The following is a 26,624-nucleotide window of genomic DNA, read 5'->3' as shown; positions in this document are numbered from 1 at the left end:
GCAAACCCAGCCACACTCCAACCCTTGCATGACTAATTATTTCTCGAGGACCCCATCCTTCTTTACACAACACAATATAAAAGGAAATAGTACCGACTTCAGGAGTACATAGTCAGACTGCTGAAAGGGGAAGAGACATGGAAGATGAAATTTAACGCAGAGAAGTGTGAAGTGATACATTTTGGTAGGTAGAATGAGGAGAGGCAATATAAACTAAATGGTACAGTTTTAAAGGGAGCACAGAACAGAGAGACCTGGGGGTGCATGTACACAAATCTTTGAAGGTGGCAGGACAAGATGAGAAGACTGTTAAAAAAGCACATGGGATCCTGAGCTTTATTAATAGAGGCATAGAGTACAAAAGCAAGAAAGTTATGCTAAACCTTTATAAAACACTGGTTAGGCCTCAGCTGGAGTACTGTGTTCAATTCTGGGCACCACACTATAGGAAGGATGTCAAGGCCGTAGAGAGGGTGCAGAAGAGATTTACTAGAATGGTACCAGGGATGAGGCACTTCAGTTAAGTGGAGAGACTGGAGAAGCTGGGGTTGTTCTCCTTAGAAGAGAGAAGGTTAAGGGGAAATTTGATAGAGATGTTCAAAATCATGATCAGTTTTGACAGAGTAAATAAGGGGAAAATGTTTCCAATGGCAGAGGGTCAGTAACCAGAGAACACAGATTTAAGGTGATCGGCAAAAGAGCCAGAGGCAATGTGAGGAAACATTTTTTTCACACAGCGAGTTGTAATGATCTGGAATGCACTGCCTGAATGAATGGTGGAAGCAGATTCAGTAGTAATTTTTGAAAGGGAATTAGATAAATACTTGAAGGGAAAACATTTACAGGGCTATGGGGAAAGAGCAGGGGAATGGAACAAATTGGATAGCTCTTTCAAAAAGCCGAGACAGGCACTATAGTTTCCTCCTGTGCTGTGCCTACTGTGATACAGTATTTTATAAGCAAATAAAAAGTGAAATAGTTAAGAGAGAGAACAGGACCACTCAAGGATGAAGGAGGAAATCTAATTGCGAAGATGAGGGTATGGCAGAAATATTAAAGAAATAATTTGCAACGGTTTTTACAAATGATGGTGGAAATGAAAGTATAGGTGTAATAGAGAAGGATATGGAACAATTGTTAGAGATAACTGTGGAAAAGAAATTGATTCTGAAAAGAATTAGCAGACCTAAAGATGGATGAGGTGTTAAGGCCCTGATCTTAGTCACTCTCGGCTGTTGAAAGAAGTCAAAGAGGAGGTAGCAGAGGCTCTGGCCATAATATTACAATCCTCCTCAAATATGTAAATTGTGCCATGGGACTGGAGAGTAGTGAATGTAACATGTTTGTTCAAGAGGGGAGAGAATAGTTAACCAGGTAACTATAGACCAGTTAGTCTAACATCAATCTTAGGCAAATTCTGGCAATCCATAATTCTAAATAAAATTAGTAAGCGTTTAGAAATGCATGGTTTAATCAAGGACAGCCAGCACATATTTATTAAAGACAAGTCATGTTTAACAAACATAAGAGCTTTTTGAAGAACAGTAATAGTAAAAAGGAAATACACCAAATATAGTGCATATGGATTTTCAGAAGGTTTTTGATAAAGTGTCTCACAAGAGGTTTGTTAGAAAAATGCAGGTATAAGAAGAAATGTAGCAGCATGGATAGAAAGTTGATTGATGGACAGGAATCAAAGAGTTAGGGTAAATGGGTTTTGTTCAGAACTGCACGAATGTACCCAGAGTAGCAGAATTGATGTCAGCTAGGAGGAAAAATAAGGAATGGGAATATACACTCAATGGAAAGATGTTGACGGGTGTGTATGAACAGAGAACTTAAGGCATTCAAATACATAATTCCCTGAAAGTGTGAGTACTGGTAGATAAAGCCATATAAAGGCTAAAAGCATTTTAGATTTTATTACTAGAGGTCTACAGTACAAGAGTAAATAAACAATGATACATTTGTACAAAACATTAATTAGCCCACAGAGTACTGTGTGCAGTTTTGGGTGTCCCTTTAAAAAAAAGTACATCAAAACCATAGGGCGTGTACAGCATAGATCCACTAGGATGATGCCAGGGATGGGAAACTGTAGTTATGAGGAGAGACTTGAGATAATTGACTATATCCACCAGAGCAGAGAAATCAAAGGGGAGATGTAATAGACATTTTTTTAAATTATGAAGGGTTTTGATAGAGTGAATATGGAAAGACCATTTCCTCTGACTGGGGAGTCAGTGACAATGGGTCATTAATTTAATACTGTCACTAGGAAAATGAGAATATAGAGATTAGGATAAATTTCTTTACACAGGTTTGTTGCCATGCATGAAATGCTTTGCCATCGGGAGTGGTTCAGCCAGAGATCATTGCATCTTTTAAGAGAAGATTGAACAAATGTTTGAAGTAGGGAAAGATACGGGCTATGGGGAGAACATGGAGCAATGGGATTAATTTTGGATTGCTCCAGCAAACATCCAGCACAGATACAATGGGCCGAATGGCCTCCTTCCGTAATGTAAACTTCAATGGCTCTAGCATCATACCTTTAAATAAAAATCTGTACTAATGTATCACAGAGCAGTAGAATTGATGTCAGCTAATGGGATGTTGTTAACATAACCATTCTTTTTACAAATCCTGTCTATTAATTTTCTCCCATCTTTTTCTGGAGCTGTTGACTCTAGCTGGGGCACAGCTCTGTAGGCACCAACAAGCCCTCGAATATCGCACTCAAGTGGCTAAACTTCATGTCTGAGCCTAGGTAATGAACATTGGCAAAGTATTCAACTATGGAGACATCACAGCTGAGCCCAATCCTGCCACACCCAACACCCACACTTCCCAGGCAGTCATTGCTTAGCAATCAGAGGCGGGAACTCTGGCTCCATTTTTTCCCTCAAGCTCAAAAGGTACCAAGACCAACTGTAAAGTCCCTACCTCAACCCTGACTGAGATCAGTTAACTCAGCACAGACCAAGGATCAATCCTGGGATTCTCTTGGTCTGTATGAAAAGCCATTCTTTTTACAAATGAAAAAGACAAAATTAAAGGTTCTATACCTGAATGCGAGCAGCATTTGTAATGAATTGACGGCACAAATAGAAACATTACAGAGACGTGGTTCCAAGGTGACCAAGGTTGGGAGCTAAATATTCAGGCTTATTTAACATTTCGGAAGGATAGGAAAAAGGTAAAGGTGGTGGGGTAGCTCTGTTAATAAAGGATGAAATTGGTATAATAGTAAGAAATGATCTTGGCTCAGAAGATCAAGACATCAAATCAATTTGGGTGGAGGTAAGAAACAGCAAGGGAAAGAAATCATTGGTAGGAGTGGTATATAGGCCCCCTAACAGTAGCTACATTGTAGGGTAAAACATTAATCAGGAAATAAGGGGGGCTTGTAAAAAAGGTAATGCAATAATCATGGGTGATTTTAACTTTCACATAGATTGGACAAATCAAATTGGCAAAAATAGCCCTGAAGAGGAGTTCATAGAGTGTATTAGGGACTGTTTCTTAGACCAATATGTCGGGGAACCAACCAGGGAACAGGCCATTTTGGATCTGGTAATGGGTAACAAAACAGGATTAATTAATGATCTCAAAGTAAAGGATTCCTTGGGAAACAGTGATCATAACATGATAGAATTTCACATCCAGTTTGAGAGTGAGGATCTTGGGTCTGAAACTACTGTCTTAAACTTAAATAAGGGCAATTATAAAGGAATGAGGGTGGAATTGGCCAAAGTGGACTGGGTAAACAGATTAGAAGGTATGATGGTGGATAAGCAGTGGCAAACGTTTAAAAAGATATTTTATGACTCGCCAACAAAAATATATCCCTGTGAGGAGGAAAGACTCCACAAAAAGAGTGAATCAACCGTGGCTAAGTAAGGAAGTAAAGGATGGTATCAGGTTAAAAGGAAAAGCATACAACATGGCAAGGATTACTGGTAAGCCCGAAGATTGGGAAAACTTTAAAAACCAGCAAAGGATGACTAAAAGAATAATAAAGAGGGAGAAAATAAATTGAGAGTAAGCTAGCAAGAAATATAAAAACTGACAGTAAAAGCTTCTACAAGTATATAAAAAGGAAGAGGGTAGCTAAAGTAAACATTGGTCCCTTAGAGGATTAGACTGGGGAAATAATAATGGAAAACAAGGAAATGGCAGAAGAATTGAACAGATATTTTGTATCTGTCTTCACAGTAGAAGACACTAATACTGTACCAATAATAGTTGAAAATCAAGGGGCAAAGGGGAGGGAGGAACTAACAACAATCACTATCACTAGAGAAGAAGTACTAGGTAAACTAATGGGTCTAAAGGCTGACAAGTCCCCTGGACCTGATGGCTTGCATCCGAGGGTCTTAAAGGAAGGGTCTTACAGAGGTAGTGGATCCATTGGTTATAATCTTTCAGAATTCACTAGATTCTGGGAAGGTCCCAGCAGATTGGAAACCCGCAAACGTAGCACCCCTATTCAAGAAGGGAGTGAGACAGAAAGCAGGTAACTATAGACCAGTTAGCCTAACATCTGTCATTGGGAAAATGCTAGAATCCATTATTAAGGAAGTAGTAGCAGAACATTTGGAGACTCATAATACAATCAAGGAGAGTCAACATGGTTTTATGAAGGGGAAATCGAGTCTGATAAATTTATTAGAGTTCTTTGAGGAAGTAACGGGCAGGGTGGATAAAGGGGAACCAATGGATGCAGTATATTTGGATTTCCAAAAGGCATTCGATAAGGTGCCACATAAAAGATTACTGCACAAGATAAGAGCTCATGGTGTTGGGGGTAATATACTGACATGGATAGAAGATTGACTAACTAACAGAAAACAAAGAGTCGGGATAAAAGGGTCATTTTCAAAATGGCAATCTGTAACTAGTGGGGTGCCGCAGGGCTCAGTGCTGGGGCCTCAACTATTTACAGTATACATCAATGACTTGGATTAAAGAACAGAGTGTCTTGTGGCCAAATTTGCTGATGATACAAAGATCAAAGATAGGTGGAAAAGCAAGTTGCGATGAGGACACAAAGTGTCTGCAAAAGGATATTGACAGATTAAGCGAATGGGCAAAGATTTGGCAGATGTAATATAATGTGGGAAAATGTGAATTCATCCACTTTGGGAGGAAAAATAAAAAAGCAAAATATTATTTGAATGGAGAAATACTACAAAATGCTGCGGTACAGAGGGATCTGGGTGTCCTCGTACATGAAACACAAAAAGTCAACATACAGGTGCAGCAGGTAATCCGGAAGGCAAACGGAATATTGTTTATTTCTAGGGGGATGGAGTATAAAAGCAGGGAAGTCATGCTACAACTGTACAGGGTGCTGGTGAGACCACACCTGGAGTACTGCGTACAGATCTGGTGCACTTATTTAAGGAAGGACATACTTGCATTGGAGGCAGTTCAGAGAAGGTTCACTAGGTTGATTCCGGGTATGGAAGGGTTGTCTTATGAGGAAAGATTGAACAGGTTGGGTCTATACTCATTGGAGTTTAGAAGAATGAGAGGAGATCTTATTGAAACATACAAGATTCTGAGGGGACTCGATAGGTAGATGCTGAGAGGATGTTACCCCTCATGGGGGAATCTAAAACTAGGGGGCATAGTCTCAGAACAAGGGGTCACCCATTTAAGACGGAAATGAGGAGGAATTTCTCCTCCCAGAGGGTTGTGAATCTTTGGAATTCTTTACCCCAAAAAGCTGTGGAGGCTGAGTCATTGAATACATTCAAGGCTGAGTTAGATAAATTTTTGATCAGCAATGGAGTCAAAGGATATGGGGAAAGGGCGGGAAAGTGGAGTTGAGGTAAAAATCAGATCAGCCATGATCTCGTTGAATGGCGGAGCAGGCCCGAGGGGCCGAATGGCCTACTCCTGCTCCGATCTCTTACGGTCTTATGGTCTTTCTCCAGGATCTGATATGAGCAGCAATTGCACATGATCAAATGATGCATTAACCTGAGCGTTAGTAAAACATTCCAGGCTGGGAAATTCATTTACTCGTGGGATAATCCAACATATTTACTGTCAGGGACACGCTATGGTACAAATAGTTCAGTCAGCACTATTGCAGAAGCTATAGGATAGGTGGGGCGTGTGTCTATGGTGTGGGTAGGACATGTGATGTAGTGTGGGTAGAATGCATGCTGTATGGTTAGGAGAGTATGTGCCTATCGATCAGGTATGTGAGTGTTGTGGAGTGGGTATGGCATGTGATGTGGTGTGGGCAAATGTCATATTGGTAGGGGTGTATATGTATATGTGGAAATGGTACATGTGTTGTGGTGTGGCTAGGGTGTGTCAGTGTATGCCATGGTGTAATTCATAGGTTTAAAAAAATTAAGAGCTGATTTTTTAATAAGCTCCAAAAGTTGCAAAGTTTTATCATGAAATAAAACAAAATTACAAATCATTTTGAATTTTTGATAGATCCTATGTCTAATCTTAGCTTTGCAAAATTAGCTGTATGGAAAAAAGGAAGAGCAGAACTTGGCATGCTATCCAGAATATCCTATACTTAAACTCATAATTACCAGTCCTGTATGTATTCATAGAATCAGAGTTTACAACACAGAAGGAAACTATTCAGTCGATCACGCCAGTGCTGCAGCTAGCTCTTCAACTGGAGCTGTCTATTCTAATCCCATTTCCCTTCCCTTCCTCTGTATCCTTTTACATTCTTCCTTTTCAAATACTTACCCAATTCCCTTTTAAATTATGTTAGTTTCTGTCTCAATATCCACATGGCAAAGGATTCAATGTTCTAATAACCCTTAATTTGAAAAACATTCTTCTAAATTCTAGTGATAATCCCGAATCTATGCCTCCTTATTACCAATTCACCAGACAGCTAAAACAATCTTTCACTATTCCCCCCTCCCAAAACCTTTCATAATTTTGAAAAGGTCAGGATTTCCTTTAACCTTCTCTGTTCGAGTGGAGAAAGCCCCAATGTTCAAGTCTTTTTCAGTCCTGGTCTCACTCTAGTGAACCTTCAATGTATCGTTTCCATGGCAATGGGGTGTCTAGAACTACAGGTAATGCTCTAACTGTGGCCTAACCAATGCCTTGTACAAATTCAATTTCAATTTCTTGCTTTTATTTTCAATGAACCGATTTGCTTGTTTAAATGGTCTTTTCTAACTGTACTCCCTTCAATGCATCTGGACCCTTAGTTCTCTGTTCCTCCACTCTTAAGAGTCTTACCATTTACTGTTTTTGCCCCCAAAATGTACTACTTCACCTTGATGCATTGAACTGCATCTACCCATTTGGTTTATCTTTCACTCCTTTCTTGAACAGGCATATAATATTTGCCTTCCTGCAGTCCTTTAGCACAACTCCCATTTCCAAAGATTTTATGAAAATTATGATTAATGCCTCCACTAGCTTCTTCCCAACCTCCTTCAGTATTCCAGGATGGATACCATGTGGGCCTGGTGACTTTTCTATTTTTAGTCTTGATACCTTTAATAGCGTTTGCTTCTGAAGACTTGTCTCGAGTAGTGGCTCACCCACATTCTCCTCAGGTACTCCCGCAGTCTCACTTTCATCTTAATCTATAAAAACTGATGAAAAATACAGAGAACCTCAATCTTTCCCTCATTCTCAACAACAAGATAGCCCCTTTGTCTCCCTTCTTTAACTGTTCTTTCACTTCCCTGCTAATAAAAACCCTAGATGCTTGTCTTTATGTTGACCACCAGTCTCCTTTCATAATCCCTCCTAATCCTTTCTATATCTTTTATAATTCTCAATATCTTAAAAATATTATCCCCCTATAGTTATTATATGCTTTTTTAAAAATCTCATTTTTGCTCTAACCTCTCAATTGAAAACTTCAGTTAGTTCAGCCTGAAGCCACTTCTTTTTCCAAAGAAAACAAAACCAAAGTTGTCTCCGTTTAAATTCCTGATACCCAGAATCCTCTTTGTTGCCTCGCTATCTTCCAACGGACGGCAATGCTGTAAACCTAGAAATTTTTGCAAATGGTACATTTTGCACGCTTAAATTGTTTTTCATGTGAAATACTGTGTTACTTCTTTCAATCTGTAACTATGTTTCCCAGGCTCGTTAGCACTTCATATTTAATCAGCATCTCCTGTGGTCAGCGGGTGTGGTGACTGTAAGACCAGCTGATTACTGCACCAGTGCATAACTAAACTTCTTCCACTTTCAGGTGGCTGGAACGAGGCAGAAAACTGGAACTTCAAAAACATTACTGAACTAAAGTGCCCATGAACCTAGGGTACATACCATATCCGGCATGGGCTCGATGGGCCAAACTGCCTCCTTCTGTGCAGTAACCTTTCTATGATTCTATGATATCAGAACCTATTAATTATATGATGGAGATTTTTTTGGTTACTGACTTCATTGAAATAATTCATATCACATTTCTGTGTGCGTAAGTTAACCAGTGCATTAGATTAAGTGCCCTGGGATGTTTTAAGCGCTATTTAACTGCAATTGTTGTTGTAGGTTTGCATGCAGAGAAATTTCTGCCCCCCTGAACTGCACACATTACTCCAGAAGGGGTCTGACCAACATGCTATACAGTGACAATACAATCTCTTTTGATTTGTGCTCTATCCCTCTGCCAATGGAACCCATGGGAGCAGGAGTAGACCGTTCAGCCTCTCAAGCCCGTTCAGCCATTCAATTGGATCATGGCTGATCTGTACCTCAAATCGATTTACCCACCTTTGATCCATATCCCTTGAAACCCTTACCCAACAAAAACCTATCGATCTCAGTGTTGAAAATTTCAATTGACCCAACATCCACAGCATTTTGGGGAAGTGAGTTCCAGATTTCCAGTACCCTTTGTGTGAAAAAGTGCTTCCTGATTTCACTCCTAAACGGCGTAGGTCTAATTTTAAGATTTAAAATTGTGCACCCAATAATTTAATTACCTTTTTTAAAAAATGAAAAAGAGTCAAACATTAAGCTGGATTTCTCCACCACATTCACTTGATTCTTTTCACTCATGCTAATTATTTTACAATTCTATCCATATTGAATTGCTTGTGTCATATATTAACTAAAAGATTTAAATCCTTCTGAATGTTTGCATTTTTCCTCGGTATTTCCCCTGCCTCCTATTTCGTTATCACCTGCATACTTAAAGAGATTTTGCTTACTATACCCATATCCTAGATATGCATTTTTAGAAACAATAAAACTTGACACTTCTTGTCAGTCACACTTCAGGCATCATGTGTGCATATATGTACATTTCTGTGTCACGTTTTTACCTCATTTGTTTAAATTTCATTTTCCTAAAACTATGAGTGGAGAGGAAAATCTGCCAATAAAAAGAAGAAACTGAACCAAATCAAATCAAATTGCTGAAAAAAAATCAAAATCTTAATAGCTGCCATTTTTTTCCCCAGTAACTGGGGGTCACCATTGACCAGAAACTTAACTGGACCAACCATATAAATACTGTGGCTACAAGAGCTGGTCAGAGGCTGGATATTCTGCGGCGACTTCACCTCCTGACTCCACAAAGCCTTTCCACCATCTACAAGGCACAAATCAGGAGTGTGATGGAATACTCTCCACTTGCCTGGATGAGTGCAGCTCCAACAACACTCAAGAAGCTCGACACCATCCAGGACAAAGCAGCCCGCTTGATTGGCACCCCTTTCACCACCCTAAACATTCACTCCCTTCACCACCGGCGCACTGTGGCTGCAGTGTGTACCATCTACAGGATGCACTGCAGCAACTCGCCAAGGTTTCTTCGACAGCACCTCCCAAACTCGCGACCTCTACCACCTGGAAGGACAAGAGCAGCAGGCACATGGGAACAACACCACCTGCACGTTCCCCTCCAAGTCACACACCATCCCGACTTGGAAATATATCGCCGTTCCTTCATCGTCACTGGGTCAAAATCCTGGAACTTCCTACCTAACAGCACTGTGGGAGAACCTTCACCACACAGACTGCAGCGGTTCAAGAAGGTGGCTCACCACCACCTTCTCAAGGGCAATTAGGGATGGGCAATAAATGCTGGCCTCGCCAGCGATGCCCACATCCCATGAACGAATAAAAAAAAAACCTGAAATTTCTATCTTTGAAAAGAAGATTTGTACTACTAGAAAGACATAAAAATATTATATATTTCACAAAAAAATTACACATTTCACAATAACGAGTAAACTTGCCTATAAAATGGTCAGTAATGTCTTAAAACAAACTGCAACAGATTGTAGGTCTCGCAGCCTTTTTTTCAAAATGGGTGCCAATTATTCAATCACGTACCAATTAGGCCAGTGAATCATTGTCCCATGATCAACCACCTATCATAACTAATTGTTTCTACCATGCTCTACTCTAAGAAGCTTCAATCAATTTGACTTTTTAAAACTAAATTGTGCTCCATCGGTTTTAGCAGTAGTTCTGTTTCTAGGATTGCAGCAATAACTATGTTGGTCATTTAGTGCTATTTGGATACTGAAACTTTGTTAACATCCTAAGAAAAATTAGTCTCAGTGGCTCAAAAGGGTGCACATAGCGCTGAAGCATTTTGGTCCATGTTCGTATAAGGCTTCACATCTGTTTCCTCTTAGCCCTCTCCCTGATTAAAGAGTCATCTACATGGCCTATATACCAACAGAAAATAAAGACAGTAAACACAGCCCTAAAGAATTATGCAGCTAATAATCACAGCACTAAATGATACACTGTCATTTTTTTTCCAGCCTCAATGTTAAGTATTTGATGTGACTTTGAAGGGCAACAGCCTGATCTAACAGGGAAAGGTTGCCCATTCCAAGTGGTACACATGTCGGGAGATTCGCATAAGGCTGCTGTAAAGAACTCAATGCAAATCTACAGCAGAGAGCAAGTCCTAGCCTGGCTCTTCAATGCTTCTCTAGCCATGATAAAAATCAGGACAACATAAGAAACAAATGCTGCCAATGCATGTTCAATTTATCTCCACCTGCCAACCTGAATCAGAGCACAATCTCAATGGCAACACGATTACTTCTCTTTTGTGTAAGCTGTGTTTCATCCATTGACGTGCAAGACTTTTTTTTGCAACACAGGTACATGGTAACAAAGTGAAAGGTGAGATTTCTTCAGATTATGCAGGCAGTGTCGCAAGTCAAAAAAAAGTGTTCCACAGAGCCTATTAGCAGCCGGGCAGAGAGTGGCAACGGTAGCTGCCTTTGAGCAGCCTCTAGCTGGTGCACAATGTCCGCAGGAGGAAAAATCTTTACATGTTGATTTGTGGGGTTCTTCTCCCCATGAAATATGAATAATTATTGCATGCTTGCCTAGGAAGTGACCTTTGTCCTACATCAAGACTGTCTGTGGTTACAAACTTCTAAAAGCAAAGAAACATTGGCTGAGAGCCCAAAGGTTGTTGGCTCAAACCCCACAAGCGCTCAATTTAGTACAGCATCGAGGGAGTGCTGCATTGTTAGAGGTGCTGTCCTTCGGAAGAGACTTTAAACTGAGGTTCTGTCTGCCTGTTTCAGTGGTTTAGGTGAATAAGATCCACGTGGCACTGTTTGAAAAAGTGCAGTGTCCTGGACAATATTTCCTCCCTCAACCAACACCACCCTAAATAGGTTAACTAGTGAACCATCTCATTGTGGTTTGTGGGACCTTGCTGTGCACAGAATTGCTGCCACGTTCACCTACATAACAGTGACTGCACTTCAAAGTAATTCATTGTAGTGCTTTGGGACATTTCTGAAATATGTGATAAACCGCTATATAAATGCAAGTTCATTCTACTGGTGAAAACATCAGAGACCTTTGCAGCAGTGTTATACAAATGATCATACTGGACATGCTTATGTTTATGCTCTACATATATTACTTTAACACAAACACAATCTAGAAGCTGTGAATACTATTAATTATTTCATGTGATCTAAAAGTATAAATGTATTTCAAAATTATTAAAGAGGTTATGGTAAAATTGAATGTATAGAAGTAGATGCAGAAATAGCCCTCACTAGAGTTAGGACTCAAAGCAGATCAGGCTGCTGGCCCTGATGGTATTCATCCTAGAGTCTGGAAGAAATGGAGGCTGTATTATATTAACCACTGCTTCATATATTTAACAGCTTACTGAGGTCTGGGTTTATTTCCGCAGACTGGGGAGAGGGCCATTTGGTGCTATATTTAAAAAGACAATAAGCTAGAAACAGGCCCATTAGCTTAACTTCAGTTTAGGCAAGCTGCTAGAAGGTATTATTAGAGATGCATTGTATGATCACCTAGGAAACACAGAGGTTATTAGGGAATTCCAGCATGGCTTCAGGAAAAGATGGCTCTATGTCACCAACTTGATTGAATTTTTTGAAGAGGTTTCAAAGTTGGTGGATGATGGAAGTCCAGTAGACACTGTGTTTCTTGATTTTCAAAAACATTTTTGATAAAGTGCTGCACAAAAGATTTCGAAGTAAAGTTGCATCTTGTGGGAATTGGTGGGCAGGTTTTATGGTGGATAGTGAATTGGTTGCATTTGTGTAGACAGAGGATAGTTATTAATGGTAGCAGCTCTGCGTGGCAGTAGAGTCCCATAGGGATCTGTGCTAGGCTTACTGCTCTTCACCATCTTTATAAATGATCAGGATGAAGACATCCAGGAAGGTGAAGTGGGGGGCGGGGGGGCAGGAAAACAGTTCACTAAATATTAATGTTCCAAAACCAGTGGCGTGAGACTGTTGCAGAAGCAAATGTGGTGTTATGGATTATAGCTAGAACAATTAAATATAAAACTAGCAGCAAAATTCTTGTACAAGGCCTTGGTTCAGCAGCATCTAGAATATTGGGCCCAGTTTTGGAATCCTCAGATAGCAGGGGATATCAAGGCCGTCAAAAAGGTCCATTTGATTGATACCTAGTTTAAGGGCCCTTATTTATTGGGATAGGCTTAGGAAACTTTTTTTTAAACTCTGGAAAAGAGTAGATTTCAAGGAGATCTGATTGAGGTCTTTAAAATAATGAAGGGGCTAGATTCCCTCCAAGTGGACAGGTTATTTGATGGGGAGGACTTGGAGCCATCAGTACAAGTAATGAAAGCATGGAATTCAGTTAGGTACAAGGAAGTACACAGTTTCACAGATAATCTCTGGAATAACTTGCCAATACATGCAGTGAATGTGGATTGTGGACTCACTGCTGACCTTCAAAAGGGAGTTGGATGAGTTCTGGAGGTGGAAGATATCTTAAGTTTTAGACAGTAGGTGGGTTAACTGGGATTACTGATATCAGTCACCACAGTCTCCTGAAGCTTACTTGATTACCTTTAAGGTCAGAGAAGAATTCCCAGAGTTTCTTCCTAAATTTGCCTTAGGATGTCCTCTGGTTTCCTGCCTCTCCCATGTTGGCCAGAGGCTGCAGTAACCTGAGATTCCCAGCTGCTGACACACAGGTAGGAGCAACTTTTGAACTGAAGTAACCTGAGTTCAGTCGCTGGCCTGAGCTGGCTGGAACCGGTTTGAATTAGCTAAGTTTTGTGAAAGACAAAGGAGATGTGATAAGACACAAGTCCTTATTTAGAAAAGGAGTAATGAGGTAATGCTACCTAAGTCCTTCGGACAGAGCCAATGAGGAGAAGACACAGACTAGGCGAGCAAGCCTAAACCAAAGGGAGAGAGACAGCACAGCTTGAAGAGATAAGATTCGGAATAAGAATGAAGAATCTGGGGCGTGGAGCCAGAGCGAAGATTCCGGAGACCAACCATCGCGGAAGTGGAAGAACCTATGTCAGGGACGTAGAGACGACGTTGAAAGAGAGAACGGAATGCCTGGCCAGCGTCAGCTCTCCTTTTCGGGTATTAGCCTTTATATTCTGTGACCACTCAGGGAGTGTCAGAGAAACCTAGTGGGTGTGCGTTTAAATCCTAGTTTGGGTATAAAACTGTATAACCTGGTGCAAACTATATGTCTATATCTAACCAGACGTATAAGCTATATGTATATGATCTAACGGCGTGAATAATGCGAATTGAGAGTTAAGAGAGAATTGACTCTTCTCCTCTTTGTACTAAGCCAGTAACCATAACCGGTGAACACCCAGGATATTGGGGGTGGGGGGGTTGATGGTACATGTCAGTTGCACCATTTCAGTATGGGGCAGGCTTGATGGACCAGTTGCTCTTGTCCTGTCTCTCTGTTTCATATGCTTATATTTCAAGCTGCCCTGGTGGCTCAGTTAATAAATATTCTGCCCAGTCCCAGATTCAGTCCCATTTTGTGCTGTTAGTTAACCTCAGCAGGGGTAGCAATTAGGGTTGCTAAAACTGACCTCAGGTAATTTTGTGGTCATTATGATGAGAATGTTATTGCTGGACAACATTCAAGCCCAAACCAGGCTGATGAGACAAAAGTCCCCTAAGTGAGTGCTCTAAATGAAATGGTTTTATGCAGTTAGTCACATGTCAGTTCTTGTTTGGTATGAGCATACAATACAAAACTGTCTATAATTCTATACTATTTACAGAACTGGAGCCAAAATCAATAAATTTTCATTAGTAATCCTGCTCTTACAGAAAAGATTTGAGATTTGCATGTAATGAATCAAAGACTAGGTAACATTTTGTACCCAAGTGCTACTAATGGAAACACCCCTTTCTGTAGAGGGAGGTTTGCTATGGTTTCATTTATGTAAACACTTCTCACAAGTAAATTATTGACACTAAATTGGTACGTTCATTCAGAAAGGTCTGATGTAAAATGGAAATGTCCCATGACGGTTGTAGTACTTAGTCTTCTGAGATTGGGGGGTAAGATATATTGTTGGCGTTAAGTAGACAGAGCCTTACTCACTAACATCCCCATGCTATAACTGACCTAGGAGTCCTTGATGCTGACATGGAACGTACAGATTAGGAAATATTCTATTCCACAGCACTGACAAACCTCACCCTTTTCTTCTAATTTTCTCACCTACACTCCTAATCTTCTCCTCAACTGACATTCACACTTGCACCAGTAATGGTCATTGGAAAGCAAACAGGAAGAAGAACACTGGCTGATTTTCCAAACCCTTCCCTCCCTTGCGTACGCCCTACCCCACATAGAGCCAACTGCGGCACTCCCAATGCTCCAAAACTTTGACATAAAAAAATTTAAAATGAACATGAGGTTTTATATACATGTAATTACTAAATAACAGACTGCACTTAAATCGAAGTACTGCATAATCAGTTAAAATTACATTGTAAAACTGCTGGCACACTCACTCCTGAACATCCCAATAGAATCAGATTGTCTCCTCGCATTAATTTTCCTTTCTTATTGCTGTGCAAGTTCCTACTGTAATCACTACTATGTAAAATTTTATTCAGTTGTTACATTGATGGTAGACAGTTTTTCAATAAATACCATGATTAATTTATATCAGTGTTTACTGGCAGTAATGAATTGCAAACACAGAACATCAGGGATTTGATAATGCTACTTGCTTCTATTAGCACTTATCTTGATCTTGTGCCAATCAGTACAGCCCCAGTTACACGCATGCCTTTGTTATTGGCCCAATTTGAAACCCAAGCAGAATAATGTACCAGTGGCAATGTCTTAACAACCTTCCTTCACTTGTGTGACATAGGCCTGCATAATTTGGGAGCGGGCAGGAAATTGGACATGAATTTAGATTTGAGGTTAGGATCAGATCAGCCATGATCTTATTAAATGGCGGAGCAGGCTCGAAGGGCCGATTGGCCTACTCCTGCTCCTATTTCTTATGTTCTTATAATTTCACTTCTGTTTGTAGCATTCCAGAACTTTGGAACATCAAATGAATTGCATTAATATAAAAAAAACAGAAAGTGCTGGAAATACTCAGCAAGTCAGGCAGCATCTGTGGAGAGAGAAACAGAGTTAATGTTTCAGGTCGATGACCTTTCGTCAGAACTAGGTGAAGTTGAAGATTTAACAGTTTTTAAGCAAATACAGAGTCAGGCAAAGGGAGAGGAAAGGAATGGGAGAAAAGAACAAAAGGGAAGGTCTGTGATAGGGTGGAGGGCAGGAGTGATTAAATGATAAAAAAGGGATGATTGTGCAAGGCAAGGAGGGTGGTAATGGAACAGGTTAAGAAACAAAAGATGGGCCTGGAGGAGCTGTGAATGGCAACAGCAGAACTATTACCAGCACTTGCTATCGGAAAAAATGGGAGCAGTGGTTATGATCTGAAGTTATTGAAATCAATGTTGAGTCCAGAATGTTGTAAAGTGCCTAATCGAAAGATGAGGTGCTGCTCCTCGAGCTTATGTTGAGCTTCAGCGAAAGGGATGGGGAAGATGTGTTTGGAGGTGGCATCGCGCTGGAGGTGTAGCAAATGGCGGAGGATGATACTTTGGAGACAGGTGGGATGAAAAGTGAGGACAAGGGGGTCCCTATCATGGTTCTGGGAGGGAGGGGGAAGGGTGAGGGCAGAAGTGCAGGAAATGGGACGGACACGGTTGAGGGCCCTGTCAACTACAGTGGAGTTTCAGCATTCCGAAGGGACTGTTCCCACCGCTCTTCCATCATCCCCAACACCCGCTGTCATCTCCACGGCACCTTCCCTTGTGAGCACAGGAGATGCAACATCTGCCCTTTACCTCCTCCCTTCCCAACGTCCAGGGCCCCAAACATTCTTTCCAGGTGAAACAGCGATTTACTTGTACTTCTTTCAATTTAGTATACTGTATTCGCTGCTCACGATGCGGTCTCCTCTACATTGGGGAGACCAAACGCAGAATGGGTGATTGCTTTGTTAAACACCTCTGCTCAGTCCGCAAGCGTGACCCTGACCTTCTGGTCACTTGCCATTTTAATTCAATGTCCCACTCCCACACTGACCTCTCTGCCTCAGCCTCCGTCACTGTTCCAATGAAGCTCAAGGAATAGCACCTCATCTTTCAATCTTCTGGACTCAACACTAATTTCAATAACTTCAGATCATAACCACTGATCCCATTTTTTCGGGCAGCAGGTGCTGGTAAAGGTTCTGCTGTTGCAATTCACAGCTTCTCTAGGCCCATCTTTGTTTCTTAACCTGTCCCATTACCACCCTCCTTGCTTTGCATCATCATTCCTTTTGTCATTTAATCACACCTGCCCTCCACCCTATCACAGACTATCCCTTTTGTTCTTTCCTTTCCTCCCCTTCCTCCTCCTTCCCCCCCCCCTTTTGCTTGGCTCTGCACTTGCTTAAAACTGATAAATCTTCTTCTAGTTCTGATTAAAGGTTATCGACCTGAAACGTTAACTCTGTTTCTTTCTCCACAGATGCTGCCTGACTTGCTGAGTATTTCCAGCATTTTCTGTTTTTATTTCAGATTTCCAGCATCTGCAGTATTTTGCTTTTGACTAAATGAATTACACTGTCAGTGATGCAATATCCAGCTGGATCACAATACACATCAATACGGTAAAGTCATTACTCATCAACTATGAATCATCTAAAATTCCTCCACTCCTTTCCATTTTCCCCTGTTTTCTCCCCTCCATTCTCCTGAAGACTGTGACACATAATGAATTACAGATTCATGGATTGCCTAAGATTGTCCTGTAACTGTCTAAGTGGCCATTATTTGTGTATGTGTGGACAATTGACCACCTCCTCAACCATAGGGGCCATAACAGCAGAGTCTGATGAAGAATACACACCTGTAACATCGTAATCTGTCTTTATTGATTACAGATACTGACTGATCTCTATGCATTTCTGGCATTATTTCAGATTTTCCTTTTCTCATTCAATGTCCACATGCTTACACCTCCAGAAGGATCACTGGAAAGAGACCAGGAGCATAAACCCTAGTAATTTTTCTCTCCCACTTCCACTGCACTCTTCACTGGTGCCTTAGCTGAGGCCAACTAACTCAACACAGAGCAGAGATCAAATCTGGGACCTTCTTAGGCATACCACAGCAAGTAAATGCAGTTATCCAGTGAGCAAAGTGGGGAGGAGGAACCTTCTCATTTTAAAAAACTTAATCTTTTAAAGATTGAATCCCTAACCTGCAGATTCATTCAGAGTTAGCAAAATATGGTTTTAAAATATATAAATGTAATGTTAAAGCTGATTGGGAAAATGTGATATAATCTTGATGGAGCCTTATCCTGGAGGATTCCTTTAAATGTCATTTTTCCTTTCAAAAGTTATTTAAATCCTGTTGAACTTCTGGAACATCCTCTGCCAAGTCTGTGCAAAATTTCATGGATTAGTTGCTTCATTTTGAATTTATGAACTCGACCTGAAATGAAGCAGATTTGGGGAAAAAGTGACACCTTAGATCTGATTATTAGAGAATCAGGTAAATAGAGCAATGGAAACGTGGAAATGACTTCAAGTCAACAGTTGACGGGTTCAGATAACATCATAGCTGTCATCTGAATCCTAAGATTTGGGAACTGCTTGTGTAACCCATACTGGAATGGGCTTTTCTTAATGGTACACGCTGTTTCAATTTCCTATGGGGATTTCATTCAGTTTGAGCTTGGCAGTCCGCTGTTGATCCGTAATGACTTTCACGCCAGAGGATTAATGATTGGGGCACAACTACTGCCAATGGATCAAGAATTAACTTGCAGTTAATTACCAGGGAAATCCACGTCCAACACGTATATACATTGGAGATCTTTGATCCCCCGCTTCCTTATCTTCGAGATGTTTCTTCACAGTAAGCTGTGTTTTTTTCCTCCAAAATTACCCTTTGATCTTCTTCCTAGACTGTCTGCAATCAAGTTGACCCTTTAAAAGTGACTTTGCAATCTTCAGACCCCGCGAGAATCGATGCATCACATTAAACGACCTGCTAAACAGTTTTATAGCGGGGGGGCGCTTTCCTTCCAGACGGAAGAGCAGCCTTCACATCCAACACGGTCACACCAGAAGCTCTTTTTAAAAGTGCCCCAGAAACGGGATTGGCCTTGGTGCCGCGGGTACCGTTCGGGTACGTTATTAGATCACTCTCCAGCTTCAAGAACTCTTCCTCTCTCTCTCTCTCTCACACACACACACACACACACAGAGACAAACAAGGTGCACAGACCATTTAAACTGGGCTCCTAATGCAGGGAACGAGCAGATGTCAAACGCCCTTCTCCTCCCAGATTGCATTAATTCTCTGCTTTGATTAGTTCAGGGTGAATCGTGGCAAAGGGAACAGATTGCAGCAGATTTTTCAATGAACGTGTCCCAGAGCAGGTCTCCAGATGAAAGGCAAGCCCCCCACTCCCCATCCCCCTCCCTAGACTCTTCCTCCACTGTACGTCTGGGAAGTGCTAGGATCTCAGGGCGACCGAGCCGCTTTTATTACAGTGTCCCGTCTGGTGTTCTCGGTACAGGAACCCACCAACCCCTCCCCCCTAAAACTTTCCAGACAGGCTGAAGCCAAGTTCAGAGCTGTAAAGATCTCCGAGTTGCTCCATTCATTCACTCGATACCATTTACCGCAGAATACCGCAGTCCTCAGCTGCAATTCTCCCGTCTGATCTTGTGCACTCACCACATCTTATCCCTTCATCGCAGTCTCCCTGATACAATCGGTTCCCCGTCGTTAGCTCTCCCTGAAATGTGCTGCAACACAAATCCCTGCTGTGACTGCTCAGGAAGCGTTGACTATAAACAACTTCCACCGCGATTCTGCTTTTTAACTTTCGCCCCAGCATTCAGTCTCCTGCCAGTTTGTTACTGGTGGATTTCACGTAGTCCCAACCTCCTGTGTATTTCAATACTGTAACAATCTCAGTACTGCTATCCGGAGTAAAACCTGCACACTGCACTCACCCTCTGATAGCCCAAACTCCCCAGTCATCCGGGCAAACCCTTGGGTTCCTGACACATTACGAATCTCGCCGCTCTTACTTTCCCACACTCCGATCTCACTATCGCTGCAATAAATCTCCCTGCCTTAGCTTGCCTTTGTATCCTGTTCCAATCCTCAATACAGCTCAACTCAAACCTCACCTACTTCTGCTCCAAGGGATTTGCTTGATTGCTCCAGGTTGATGCCCTCTGTTCCTGCAGCTCGTTGCTTTAGAAATCCAAGTGGTTGAATGAGCAGTTCTCCCTCTCCCCACCTTCTTTCTTTACTCTCCCCCCAAACACATGCACGGCTGAAGAGGAATCTAATGATGTCATCGCTTCGCTCCGCCTCCGCCTCCCCCTCCCCCCTTCCCCCCCTCCCTCTCCCTGGGATGGAGGGAGTTCCCAGCGAGACTGACCACAGTATATGAATTGGGAAACGCTTCGTCTCCTTGTAGTATAACACGGGGGGAAAAAAAAAATCAAAAAGCTTCACATTCAAGGAAACACAGCCACAGAAACAGAGACGAACACATTACTACTGTTTCTATTGACTTATCTATGTATGAAATATTTTAAATGCATAGATCTCTTCATAGCAAAATAATTTAGCAGAAATACAAAATATTGTAGGTAAAAATGGTCTATTCTGCCAACATTTTAATGTTTGGCCTCAGATCATTGACTGCATCTGCAGAACAGGCCTGGATGCAATTCTGTCTGGACATAAAATCATATTTCCAGATTATGTTTTTTCAATTTCTATTTAAAAATGCTAGCTTTCATCCGGCTGTAAACTTGCTATGAGAAACTATGATTACATGTTTATGTGTCAGGGGACATAAGGGGAGCCAGGAAAGAGCGAGAGGTTGGACACATTCAACTTTGACCTGTCTAACCAAACGCTTAAGCAGGGCTCTATCTAGCATTGAGACAACACAGGAGCCGCCTCAGTAACATTTGCATAAAACGTACATAGAAATTACAACACAGAAACAGGTCGTTTGTCCTAACCGGTGCATATTAGTGTTTGTCCTCCACTCAAGCAGTAGTCCTAATCCCATGTGCCTGCCATGTTCCCATATCCCGTTATTCCTTCAACCACCTATCTGACCTATTCTTAAATGTTGACACGATTTCTGTTTCAATCATTAACTCCAGAAGTGCATTCCACAGTTTCACAAACCTCTGTGTAAAAATGGTCTCCATACTTAAGAAAAGACATACTTGCTCTCGAGGCAGTACAAAGAAGGTTCACTCGGTTAATCCCGGGGATGAGGGGGTGGACATATGAGGAGAGGTTGAGTAGATTGGGACTCTCATCATTGGAGTTCAGAAGAATGAGAGGCGATCTTATTGAAACATATGAGATTGTGAAGGGGCTTGATCGGGTGGATGTGGTAAGGATGTTCCCAAGGATGGGTGAAACTAGAACTAGGGGGCATAATCTTAGAATAAGGGGCTGCTCTTTCAAAACTGAGATGAGGAGAAACTTCTTCACTCAGAGGGTAGTAGGTCTGTGGAATTTGCTGCCCCAGGAAGCTGTGGAAGCTACATCATTAAATAAATTTAAAACAGAAATCGACAGTTTCCTAGAAGTAAAGGGAATTAGGGGTTACGGTGAGCGGGCAGGAAATTGGACATGAATTTAGATTTGAGGTTAGTATCAGATCAGCCATGATCTTATTGAATGGCGTAGCAGGCTTGAGGGGCCGATTGGCCTACTCCTGCTTTTATTTCTTATGTTCTTATGTTCTTATGTTCTTAAAGTAAAATTTCCTGCTCTCTGTCTTAAATCTCTTACATTTAATTTTTTATCTTTGTCTCTTTGTTCTAGACACCTCAGTCACTGGAAACAAGTCTGTTTCTATTCTGTCCCATCCCGTCGTAATTTTAAACAACACTATCAAATCACCCTTTAATCTCCTTTATTCTAACACAGCCTCCTTAAACTTCTCCACCTCACTCCTTAAAACCTATCTCTTTGACCAAGCTTTTGGTCACCTGTCCTAATATCTCCTTCTTTGGCTCAGTGTCAGTTTTTTTGTCTGACTACGGTCCTGTGAAGTGCCTTGGGACATTTTACTATGTAAAAGGCGCTATATAAATACAAGTTGTTGTTGTTGTTGTTGCCTTAACCTAAATCTCAAAAGAGCACTCCATTTCCCATGCCAGCTATCCTTATACCAGATGTGTATGAAAATGCCCAATTAGTGCGAAATTATGAGTAGTTTTGTTCTGTGGACTAATGACAACTAGGAACTGGGTTGAAACCAAACAGTGATCAGAAAGAGAAGAACTTTCATTAGTATGGTCTGAATTTGAATCTAAATCTCATGAATCTAAATCCCCCACTATTATTACCCTAAAATTGTGCAAATAATAGGGTAATAATAGTGGGGGATTTCAACTTCCCCAATATTAACTGGGGTACTCAGAGTGTAAAAGGCTTAGAGGGTACAAAATTCTTAACGTGCATCCAGGAGAGCTTTTTGAGCCAGCATGTAGAAAGTCCTACAAGAGAGGGGGCGGTACTGGACCTAATTCTAGGGAATGTGGCCGGCCAAGTGGAAGAAGTGCTAGTAGGTGAGCACTTTGGTGACAGTGACCATAATTCGGTGAGATTTAAGGTGGTCATGGAAAAGGACAGGGAGGGGCCGGAAATAAAGGTTCTAAATTGGGGGAAGGCCGATTTTAATAGGATAAGGCAGGATCTGGCCAAAATGGACTGGGATCAGCTGCTTGTAGGAAAATCCGCATCGGAGCAATGGGAGTCTTTCAGAAGGGAGATTGAGACCATACAATGGCAACATGTTCCTGTAAAGGTCAAGGGTGGTTCCAAGAACTCCAGGGAACCTTGGATGTCAGGGGATATACGAGAATGGATTAGGAAAAAAAGGCAGATACAAAAGGCTAAAGACGGAGGAAGCCCTAGAGGAGTACAAAAAGTGCAGGGGGATACTTAAAAAAGAAATTAGGAGATCAAGGAGGGGCCATGAAATAACACTGGCGAGCAAAATAAAGGAAAATCCTAAGATGTTTTATAAGTATATTAAGGGTAAGAGGATAACTAGGGAAAAAATAGGGCCCATTAGGGACAAAAATGGCAATCTGTATGTGGAGCCGGCAGATGTAGGAGGGGTTCTAAATGAATTTTTTGCATCTGTTTTCACTATGGAGAAGGACGATGTAGACATAGAAATACGGCAGGGGGACTGTGATATACTCGAACATATTAACATCGAGCGGGAGGAGGTATTGGCGGTTTTAGCAGGCCTAAAAATGGATAAATCCCCAGGCCCGGACGAAATGTATCCCAGGCTACTGTGTGAGGCAAAGGAGGAGATTGCGGGGGCTCTAACACATATATTCAGAACCTCTCTGGCCACAGGGGATGTGCCAGAGGACTGGAGAACCGCTAATGTAGTACCATTATTCAAGAAGGGGAGTAGGGAAAAACCGGGGAACTACAGGCCAGTGAGCCTAACATCAGTGTTAGGAAAATTATTGGAAAAAATTCTGAAGGACAAAATTAGTCTCCACTTGGAGAAGCAAGGATTAATCAGGGATAGTCAACATGGCTTTGTCAAGGGAAGATCATGTCTGACTAATTTGATTGAATTTTTTGAGGGGGTGACTAGGCGTGTGGATGAGGGTAACGCAGTGGATGTGGTATACATGGATTTCAGTAAGGCCTTCGATAAAGTCCCGCACAGGAGACTGGTCAAGAAGGTATGAGCCCATGGAATCCAGGGTGCCTTGGCACTTTGAATACAAAACTGGCTTAGTGGCAGAAGGCAGAGGGTGATGGTCGAAGGTTGTTTTTGTGACTGGAAGCCTGTGGCCAGTGGGGTACCACAGGGATCGGTGCTGGGTCCCTTGCTGTTTGTGGTCTACATTAACGACTTGGATATGAATGTAAAAGGTATGATCAGTAAGTTCGCTGATGATACAAAAATTGGTAGGGTGGTAAATAGCGAGGAGGATAGCCTCAGTCTGCAGGACGATATAGATGGGTTGGTCAGATGGGCGGAACAGTGGCAAATGGAATTTAACCCGGAAAAGTGCGAGGTGATGCACTTTGGAGGGACTAACAAGGCAAGGGAATACACAATGTATGGGAGGACCCGAGGCAAGACAGAGGGCCAGAGGGATCTTGGTGTGCAAGTTCACAGATCCCTGAAGGCGGCGGAACAGGTAGATAAGGTGGTAAAGAAGGCATATGGGATACTTGCCTTTATTAGCCGAGGCACAGAATATAAGAGCAAGGAGGTTATGATGGAGCTGTATAAAACACTGGTTAGGCCACAGCTGGAGTACTGTGTGCAGTTCTGGTCGCCACACTACAGGAAGGATGTGATCGCTTTGGAGAGGGTGCAGAGGAGATTCACCAGGATGTTACCAGGGCTGGAGCGCTTCAGCTATGATGAGAGACTGGGAAGATTGGGTTTGTTTTCCTTGGAGCAGAGGAGGCTGAGGGGGGACATGATTGAGGTGTACAAAATTATGAGGGGCACAGATAGGATGGATACTAAGGAGCTTTTTCCCTTCGTTGAGGGTTCTATAACAAGGGGGCATAGATTCAAGGTAAAAGGCGGGAGGTTTAGAGGGGATTTGAGAAAGAACTTTTTCACCCAGAGGGTGGTTGGAGTCTGGAACTCACTGCCTGAAAGGGTTGTGGAGGCAGGAACCCTCACAACATTCAAGAAGCATTTGGATGAGCACTTGAAATGCCATAGCATACAAGGCTACGGACCAAATGCTGGAATATGGGATTAGATTAGACAGGGCTTGATAGCCGGCGCGGACACGATGGGCCGAAGGGCCTCTATCCGTGCTGTATAACTCTATGAAAAGGACAGCATGGGGACAATTTTTTGAGTGATTCACCATGTCCCTCTGAGGTATAGTTATTTTGAAAATCTTCGATTTCATAAACAAAAGCAAATGCATGTTTTCATTGATTCAGAAGCTCATTATTGTATTGAGCATGTAAAGGATTCCAGCTGTGCTGCTGTGCAGTTTAAAACCCAGAGGTGGAATGTTATTCCACTGAACAAAATCTGTATTAAATAACTCTACATTATTTACATTAACAACGTTACTTCAATCATCTTTAAAGCTACAACACATGGAGATATATATCTGTAGGGTAAGCAGGACCATAGAATATGTTCATGGATTCCAGAACGAAGGAAGATGTTAGGAAATGTTCAAAACATAAGTAATTATGGTATATACAGGTTGAAAGAAGAAGACAAGAGGTCCAGGTATCGGGAAATAAAATCTACTTTATTTGTTTTATAAAGGGAGCCAGTCATCCTGTTTATATCCAGTTTCCAGAGTGACTCTAATATTGTTTGAATAGATGTCTTCAGAAATATCATCAGTACTAGTTCTTTGATGAAGGTACCACATAATGGACTTGTTAGCAAAATTAAATCCCATGGGATTAAACGGACAGTGGCAGCATGGATACAAAATTGGCTAGAGTAATGGTGAACAGTTGTTTTTCAGGCTGGAGGAAAGTACACAGTGGTGTTCCCCAGGGGTCAGTATTAGGACCACTGCTCTTTTTGATATATATTAATGACCAGGACTTGGGGATAAAGGGTATAATTTCAAAGTTTGCAGATGACACGAAACTCAGAAATATAGTAAACAATGTGGAGGATAGTAACAGGATACTAACAGACTTCAGGAGGACATAGACAGACTGGTGAAAAGTTATCAATCTGTCACTCCTTTCCGTGCTGGTTGGCAGATGAAATTTAACGGCAAGAAGTGTGAAGTGATGCATTTTGGTAGGAAGAATGAGGACAAGCAATATAGACTATATGGTCCAATTTTAAAGGGGGTGCAGGAATGGAGAGACCTGGGGGTGTACATACACAAATCTTTGAAGGTGGCAGGAGGTGTTCAAAATCATGAACGGTTTTGATAGAGTAAATAAGGAGAAACTGTTTCCAGTGGCAGAAAGGTCAATAACCAGAGGACACAGATTTAAGGTGACCAGCAAAAGAGCCAGAGGCGACATGAGGAAACATTTTTTTACGCATCGAGTTGTAATGATCTGGAATGCACTGCCTGAAATGGTGGTGGAAGCAGATTCAATAGTAACTTTCAAAAGGGAATTGGATAAATACTTGAAGAGAAAAAATTTACAGGACTATGGGGAAAAAGCAGGGGAATGGGGCTAATTGGATAGCTCTTTCAAAGAGCCGGCACAGACCAAATGGCCTCCTCCTGTGCTGTACCTACTATGATACAATGATACTACTTCCTGCTCAACCTATTAGAGGTGCTGAGTGTTGCAGGAAGTGATTCCTTGTAGGTTTTCCCTACCAGTGGAACTCCTGAGTAAGCTTGAGTGTAGGAGTCTGTTTAGATTCAAACTAGATTATACTTGCAAAACTTGAGTCCAATTACAGCTCAACTTTATTTTTATGATATTTTTCCATTATTAGTAATTTAAAGAAGCCAATAAGGATTTTCTTCCAAATTGACTTCAGCAATGTTTACTTGCTTTTTGGCTTAGAACAAGAATGAGCGGTTCCTTCAATAGCTCAACTGTTGAGCCAATGAGCAACTGAGCTACACAGACTAGGAATGTCTCAGGATTGACTTCCAGTCTTTGCTGCGTTAGATGTTGTCAGTTAGGGCAGTGGTAGCCGTAGTCATGCTGCAAATGGTATCAGTTAGGGTTAGGGAAGAGAAAATCATCCAGAGTCTTTCCTCTGTACACAAATCCATTTAATTTATGTGAACAACAAGCAAGGATAGAATTGGAATTGGCAGTGATGTCCTCTGTGATTGA

The 26,624-nt window shown here is 41.6% G+C and overlaps 1 protein-coding gene across 7 annotated transcripts in view; it reads right to left on the bottom strand.

Moving 5' to 3' along the window:
• lhfpl2b (LHFPL tetraspan subfamily member 2b) overlaps nt 1-20,117 on the bottom strand; it is a 177,395-nt gene extending 157,278 nt beyond the window's left edge. For 4 of the 7 annotated variants that reach the window (XM_067982663.1, XM_067982669.1, XM_067982670.1 and 1 more), the window contains exon 1: nt 19,970-20,117. The gene's annotated coding sequence lies outside the window, so the exon portion shown is untranslated. Of the gene's footprint in view, nt 1-19,508; nt 19,692-19,789; nt 19,823-19,969 lie in introns of those variants that run through there. The other 3 variants (XM_067982664.1, XM_067982666.1, XM_067982665.1) reach the window with 3 other exon arrangements.
• Between the last annotated feature and the right edge of the window lie 6,507 nt (nt 20,118-26,624).

This window comes from Heptranchias perlo, chromosome 4 (assembly GCF_035084215.1).
Source record: "Heptranchias perlo isolate sHepPer1 chromosome 4, sHepPer1.hap1, whole genome shotgun sequence".
Classification (NCBI taxonomy): domain Eukaryota; kingdom Metazoa; phylum Chordata; class Chondrichthyes; order Hexanchiformes; family Hexanchidae; genus Heptranchias; species Heptranchias perlo.
Note: the sequence above shows the minus strand (reverse complement) of the source record. Positions and strands in the feature narration are given on the sequence as shown.